Source organism: Octopus sinensis, linkage group LG16, assembly GCF_006345805.1.
Source record: "Octopus sinensis linkage group LG16, ASM634580v1, whole genome shotgun sequence".
In the NCBI taxonomy this organism is placed as follows: domain Eukaryota; kingdom Metazoa; phylum Mollusca; class Cephalopoda; order Octopoda; family Octopodidae; genus Octopus; species Octopus sinensis.
In genome coordinates, this window is record NC_043012.1 from 5,080,324 (window position 1) to 5,089,001 (window position 8,678).

The window sequence follows — 8,678 nt, forward strand, 5'->3', positions numbered from 1 at the left end:
CTCTTATGGCAAATTGAACTCAGTGCGCAAAATATTCGGATAAATACCTATTTCTTTACTGCCCACAAGGAGCTAAACACAGAGGAGACAAACAAGGGGAGACAGACGGATTAAGTCGATTATATCGACCCCAGTGCGTAACTGGTACTTATTTAATCGACCTCGTAAGGATGAAGAATAAAGTCGACCGCGGCGGAATTTGAACTCAGTACGTAGCGACAGACTAAATACCTATTTCTTTATTACCCACAAGGGGCTAAACACAGAGGGGACAAACAAGGACAGACATAGGTATTAAGTCGATTACATCGACCCCAGTGCGTAACTGGTACTTATTTATCGACCGAAAGGATGAAAGGCAAAGTCGACCTCGGCGGAATTTGAACTCACAACGTAACGCAGACGAAATACCGCTAAGAATTTCGCCCGGCGTGCTAACGTTTCTGCCAGCTCGCCGCCTGACTAAATACCGATAAGCATTCCTTTCGATGTTTCTGATACTCTCCGCTTGGATACGCATTTGCGTTGCGTACATATTGTGTGGTATCTGTGTATATATATTTTCATCCTTTATCATTATCTGCTTAACTCATTGAATTGCGGACATGCTGGAGCAGTGCCTGGAAAGGCTAAGACGAACAAATTGAATCTTATACTTACTTTCAAAATTTGGTACATATTCTCTGCTCTTTTGCTAAACTGCTATATTACGGAAACGAGAACACAACCAAGACCGATTGCCAATCGGTGAGGCGTTCACAAACACAAACCTTAGCTATCATTGTGGTTTTGTGGTCCGAAGCTAAAGCAGGCCTTGCCCTCCATTCAAGAAAACACATAGTAAATGATCCACAAGCCCTCAAGCAAACTTAGTTCCCAACTTGGCCCATTTACCAACAGTTTTAGTAGGCATTACCAGGCCGCAAGAGATACACTCGTGTCCATAGCACATAATTAACTCTTTATTTTCTGTACTTTTATCTGTCGTTCTCGACAAGAGAATCAATCATTCATATATGTATGTATGTATGTATGTATGTATGTATGTATGTATGTATGTATGTATGTATGTATGTATGTATGCATGCATGCATGTATGTGTGTATGTATATATATGTATGTATGTATAAATATGTATGTATGTATGTATGTATGTATTACGTATGTATGTATATATGTATGTATGTATGTATGTATTATGTATGTATATATGTATGTATGTATATATGTATTTATGTATATATGTATGTATGTAATGTATGTATGTATGTATGTATGTATGTATGTATGTATGTATGTATGTATGTATGAAAGAATGTAAGCATATGCATATGACGGCCCTCCACTTATTTCCTGGCTACCAAATTCTTTATTCATTCACAAAGCGTTGGTTGGCCTGGTGTTGTAGTAAAGATACTTGCCGAAGGTTCTGCGAAGGAGTACTGAACCAACAACCAGGTGGTTGGAAAACGAGTTTCCTAACGACACATTCGCATACATTCGTATGCAGTGAATTTAATGAGAAGAAAGTAAAAACAAACGTAAAAGCAGATATTTGCAATTATATATGCGTAAGCGTGTATGGTTTCATACGCCTTTGTAAATGTGAATGTATTTATATATGTACACCTGAGCGTAAGAGTCGCTATGTGCTTGACTGTGCGTAGCATTAGTGTGTCTGTTCGTATGCGCTTTATGTGACGCAGCGTGTATTTATCTGTATGAGCAGAATATGTAAGTGTATAACAGTTTGTGTATAATGTCTGAGTATACAGAAGCATGTGTGAAACCCCAAAAAGGGGGAATAAAAAGACAAATGAGTAAGCAAGTAAAAATATGAAATCCAGAGAAAAAGAACGACACGAAGAGCAAGAAGTTAGAGCAGCAGATATATATATATATATAATATATATATATATATATATATATATATAGTATATATATATATATAGATATAGTATATATATATAAATATATTATATATATATATATATATCTATATATGTATATATATATATATAGTATATATAATATACATATATATATATATATCATATATAATATTATGTATGTATATATATATAAAGACATCAATACTAATTTGGGTGATATAAACGAGTACCATTTCTGCAAGGCAAATAACATATTTTACATAACATCTAAATCTAAAATGCCAATTTATTTTTATCTCAATCCAATTTATTCCGAAAATAATAGTTTCGCCCATGTTTGTGTCTTACTAATCACCAATAATAAAAGCAAAAGTGTCAGTAATCACGGGACTGAATACCATAGCAATGTTTTAAACCTAACTCCATAGAAATCAAATCAAACTATATTGCTGCTGTCTCCATATTTACGTGTAGAAATATGTGCCTATGATATACAAACACACATACGTACATACTTACGCACGTACATACATACATACATACATACATACATACATACATACATACATACATACATACATACATACATACATACATGCATATATACAGACATATATGTATGTATATTTATATATGTATATATATATACATATGTATATGTATATATATATGTTTATATAGATGTGTCGTATTCATATATATATATATATATATATAACGTATACATATATATATATATAATATATATATATATATTATATATATATATATATATACACATTAATGTGTGTTACTATATATATACATATGTATATGTATATATTTATATATAAATGTATACTCTATGTATTTATATATATATTTCACACACGCACTTATGTATATATGTATGCGTATGTATGTTTCTTGTGTATTTATATACATATATCGATATATGCATTCATATATATCTATGCATGTATAAATATATATGTGTGTGTGTGTATAGATATATATATATATATATATATGTCTGTCTGTATATATATATATATATATATATACATACATATACTTATTATAGATATATATATATTCACGCTTGATATTTGCATATATGTATGCATATTTACATATAAACACATATAAAGTAAACATACAAATGTGTGTATATATATATATGTGTGTGTGTGTGTGTGTGTATTTTGCATGTATGTCTATTCCTATTTCGCAAATCAATGTTTCCTCAGATGATTGGCATTAAATGGCTATGCAGATCAAAGGGGACATATTTGCAGTCGTCGTGTTGTTGTCGTGGTGGGGGTTGCTAGCTGTTTATGCGATTATTTCAGAGGTTTTTATCATCATCATCATCATCATCATCATCATAATCATCATCATCATCATCATCATCATCGTCATCATCATCGTCATCATTACCATCACCACCACCATCAACATTATCACCATCATTATCGTCATCATCATCCTCACCACCATCATCATCGTCATCATCACCATCAGCATTACCATCAACATCAACATCATCATCATCATCATCATCATCATTACCATCATCATCACCACCACCGACAACGCCATCGTTATCATCACGTCGTCATCTCTGCCGTTAAAATTATCATCTCTAACATTCTGATTATTCATTACTCCCATTCTCCCTCTACTACTACTACTACTACTACTACTACTACTACTACTACTACTATACTACTACTACTACTACTAACGCAATGATTGCTATTGCTAAGAAGTTTCCCGAGTTACGATTGAAAATCTTCTGTAAGAGACGTGCTTTCTGTTTTCAGAAAATCTTTACAGAATAAAGCCGTTTATTGAAAAAAAAAAGCCATACATTTACACATACGGATTCGTGGTCTCATACAAATATGCACACGCATACACACACACAGACGTAAACACATGCGCACACATAAACGCGCAAACAGACATATACGCAGCTGTACAAGCTCAAAGACACAAAAATCCATGAAGACATTCATAGACACTTGTAATCGTACGTAAATTCACATGTTTTCCATGATTGCACGATTACATACATGTGTGTGTGAGCGAGTGTGGGTGTGTGTATGTGTATGGGAGTGTGAATGTGGGAGTGTGTGTGGGACTCCCATGCATGTGTGTATTGTGTATGTGTGAGGGTGTGGTTATGAGTCTTTGTGTGTGTGTGTCTCAATGTGTGCGTGTGAGTGTGTGGGTGAGTGCGTGAGTGTGTGTGTATGTATGTCTTTGTATAACTTTAATTAAAGAAAATTCTATAGGAAAGGATCTTTCAAAGTTGATATATATATGTATATATGAATGTAGCTATGTATCTATATATGTATGTATATATCTATCATCTATTATGTGTGTGTGTGTAAATAATATATATATCTGTGTGTGTGTGTGTATAAATATATATATATATATAAATATACATATATATATATATATTATATATATATATATATACTATATTATATGCATATATACATATATATATATATTATATATATATATATATATATATATATATATATATGTATATTTATATTATCTATATAATATCTATATGCATATATATATATATATATATATATATATATATATATTCACACATTATTTTAGTATATTTACAAACATACATGTATATGTGTTGTGTGAATGCATGTGTGCGCGCGCGATATGTGTGTGCGTGTGTGTGTGTGTGTATGCATGCGCGTGCGCGCGATATGTGTATGTGCGTGAATAGATTTGTGAGTGTAAGCATCTGTGCATTTTATGTTACGGCTACCGACATAAGGAGACCAATAATTGCATCTAACTCTATTAATTTATTCTTATTTTCCATTTTCATAGAATTTCAAGACTATGAGCAGATTATCGCATTTATGTGTACATCTGCTTAATGTGCGAATTTTATGGACGCCGTAGCAAAGATATATATATATATATATATATACATGTATATATATATACATGTATATATATGTATACGTGTATATATATCTATATATATATATATATATGTATACATACATGTGTGTGTATGTATGTATAAGCTATATATACATAGATATGCACATATGTTTATGTGAGTTTAATCATTTGGATCTTGATACGGTCATAAGCAAATGGGCAACCATGCGTGGAGACGAACATATAAACACAAATATAACTATGTGCATGCACACACACACACACATGCACGCATATATATATATAAATATTATATATATACATACATCTATATATACATGTATACACACACACACACACACATATATATATATTATCATATATATTATATATATATATATATATATATATATATATATATATACATATATATACATATATATATGTATACACACACATATATGTATATATGTATATGTATGATACATGCACATAGCAACATAAACTCAAGAAAGAAAATAAATATAAATCAAAGCAAGCAAAATCAAGCAATTTTTACGGATATACACTCCATATTTCACCACCATTTTCTCGGACACCAAAGAAGGAAAACTTAATTAAACCAAAGACATTTTCCTATGCAAATATTTTAAATTTGCTATAACTATATAACTGGTATTCACCTGAAGGATATTAACACACTTTCTTTAATATTTATCTTAATGTGTAGAGTACTTCGCTTTTATGTCTATGCTTCGAAACATCGCATTTTGTCGCACCAAACTTTCTTTCAATTATTGCAATAGCGGTGTAGGTTTTTATTGAAAAATATAGGTTTTTCCGACACGCCATCTCTTTCTTTTAATCTTTGCTCTAGAATCTACATATATATATATGTGTGTGTGTGTGTGTGTGTTTGTGTGTGTGTGTATACATATAAATAAATGTATATGTCCATATCTCCATTATATGTATGATACACACACACACACACACACACACATACACACACACACACACACACATATGCATGTATAAATATATGCGTATAATGTGTATGATGTCTTCTTTAAAATTTCCAACGCCTAAAGTCCCTCGCTGTATTCATTCCTCTGCTAGAAATAGTAGCGAATTTTATTTCCTTATATGTTACCTTCCCAATTCTCATTTCGGCTGTAAAACCGGGATTATTGCTATTTATATTAAGTTCTGCAGGCTTGAAACTGTTGTTAGTTAATCTTGTCTGATATGCACGATGAGTGATGACACCATTATTCATGCAGGGACATTTCACCAGTGTCATTGCAGTGCTAATTATTGAAGTAAGTAAAGCGGTGAGTGGCAGAAACGTAAGTACGCCGGGCGTCTCTCTTTACGTTCTGAGTTCAAATTCCGCCGAGGTCGACTTTACCTTTCATTCTTTCGGGGTCGATAAGTTAATTACCAGTTGCGTATTAGGGTCGATCTAATCGACTGGCCCCCTACTTCAAAATTGCGGGTCTTCTGCCTTAGGCAGTGAGCTGGCAGAAACATTAGCACGCCGGGCGAAATGCTTTGTGGTATTTCGTCCGCCGCTGCGTTCTGAGTTCAAATTCCGCCGTGGTTGCCTTTACCTTTCATCCTTTCGGGTCGATAAATTAAGTACCAGTTACGCACTGGAGTCGATGTAATCGACTTAATCCCTTTGTCTGTCCTTGTTTGTCCCCTGTATTTTTAGCCCCTTGTAGGCAATAACAAAATAAGAAACTTTAGCACGCTGGGCGAAATGCTTAGCGGTGTTTCGTCTGTCTTCATGTTCTCAGTTCAAATTCCGCCGAGGTCGACTTTGCCTTTCATCCTTTCGGTGTCGCCAAATTAAGTACCAGTTGCATATTGATATCGTTTTAATCGACTGGGCCCCCTCCTCAAAAATTTCGGGTCCTATACCTAGAGTAGAAAAGAATTCTGGAGGTAATTGGAACTTGTTATTTTATATATCACAGATCCAGCTGTCGGCCGAGTTCCTACGAAATACGTATCACCTTCTTTTTCTTAGAAAAACAGCAACAAGAATGTTTGCACCTGTCTACTGGTTGTAGTGAAATTGATTGAAAGGCGGATTTCCTTCAAAGTTTTAAAGAGAAAAATGAGAGTTGCTAATCTCATTACAATTTCAGGAACCGTGCATGTTTGATGGGCTGTAAAACTGGTTTAAATGAGGGGGTCAGAATTGGAAATATGTTGGTAAGATGTAGTAAGAAAAGGACATCAGCTCGAAGAGAAAGTCATCGTGTTTCCAGCGTCTCTGAATCCTCCCTAGCTAGCAATGTCTATCAGTTTGTGTACGTTCGTGTTTATGCGTTATTTGTAACATGTATTCGTAATCTACATTTAATATTGTACGACGAGAATAAGTCGAACAGATGGGCAAGGGCGCAGCCGTGGCTCTGTGGTTAGAAGCTTACTTGCCAACCACATAGTTCCGGGTTCTATTCAACTCTGTGGCATCTTCGGCATGTGTCTTTTACTATAGCCTCGAGTAGACCAAAGCATTGGGAGTGGATTTGGTATACGGAAACAGAAAGAAGCCCGTCGTGTGTGTGTGTGGTGTGTGTGTGTGTATGTGTGTGTGTGTGTGTGTGTCTTTGCCTTTCTGTCTGTGTTTCACTCTCACGACTGCCTGACAACAAGCGTTGGTATTTTTGCATACCCTTAACTAGTGATTCGGCAAAAGAAATCGACAGAATAAGACCATACTTAAAAAAGAAGTACGATGATCGATTCATTCCACAAAATTTTCAAAGTGGTGCCCTAGCATGGCCGCAGTCTAATGACTGAAAAAAGTAAAAGAGAGAAAAAAAATAATGCTCGTGCTAACACAGCCAAATCAGTCGGCAAATTCTGAGAATCGGTAGAGCGAAGGAATCACATGCTGGCCACTGTATGTTCTGACCCTTTCATAAATATAACTTTACCTTCCATTCAGTCATTATGTTAACGAAAGAATAACACCAGGAGGTTGAAGTGGAGGGATTGTTAGCGCGTCAGACGGGATGCCTTGCTGTATTTCATCCAGATGTTTCTGTTTTGAGTTCATATGCCACCGACGTCTGTTACTGAATACTTCGTTGTGTGAACCGATGATCATGGATTCTTGATGAACCCGGAGATGACAGACTCAGCAACGTGTTGACGGAAAGATCTTGCTCGTCACCTCGATGTAATATAACGAGCTGGATTTGCACTAAAGTGGAATAGAAGCGAGGACACAAAACATATACATTAGAAGAACGATAATATCTCTGTTGACAATACCATTTACTTGGTGCCTAAAAGAGTTTTTGCTATCCTCATTTTGCTATATTAACATCCCATTATCTCTGTTTATAAGTTTCCTTTCATTATTAAAGTAAAAACAAAATGAATACAAAGAAATACACACACCACACACACACACACACACACACACACACACACACACACACACACACACACGCCACACACACACACACACACACACACACAAATAAAGCACTCTGAAAGCCAAGTACAACATGACTACCCAGCTCTCTTTTAGCTACCGAGAACATTAAGGAATTTTTGTTCACCGTTTCATCAGATCTTTTTCCAACTTTTAATTCTGTTTTATCTTCCTATTATGCGAGACTTCTCTTTATTTCTTTCTCCACATTTTTTCACTGCTATCTTTCCATCTTTGCCTATTTCCTTATACGTTTTTATTGAGGCTATTAGATATTCTTGTTGTTGTTATTGACGTTCTGGGTTGATGTCGTTGTAATTGTGTACGGAGGAAAAAAAAAAAAGAAGCAAACATTAACATAAAAATAAATGTTGTACATATCTGAGTACTTTTTTATTTCATTTGCT

The 8,678-nt window shown here is 34.4% G+C and overlaps 1 long non-coding RNA gene across 1 annotated transcript in view; it reads left to right on the forward strand.

Moving 5' to 3' along the window:
* The first annotated feature begins 268 nt into the window (after positions 1-268).
* LOC118766601 overlaps positions 269-8,678 on the forward strand; it is a 23,034-nt gene continuing 14,624 nt past the window's right edge. The window contains exons 1-2 of the long non-coding RNA XR_005002541.1: positions 269-298; positions 753-754. This is a non-coding gene — a long non-coding RNA (uncharacterized LOC118766601). The remainder of the gene's footprint in view (positions 299-752; positions 755-8,678) is intronic.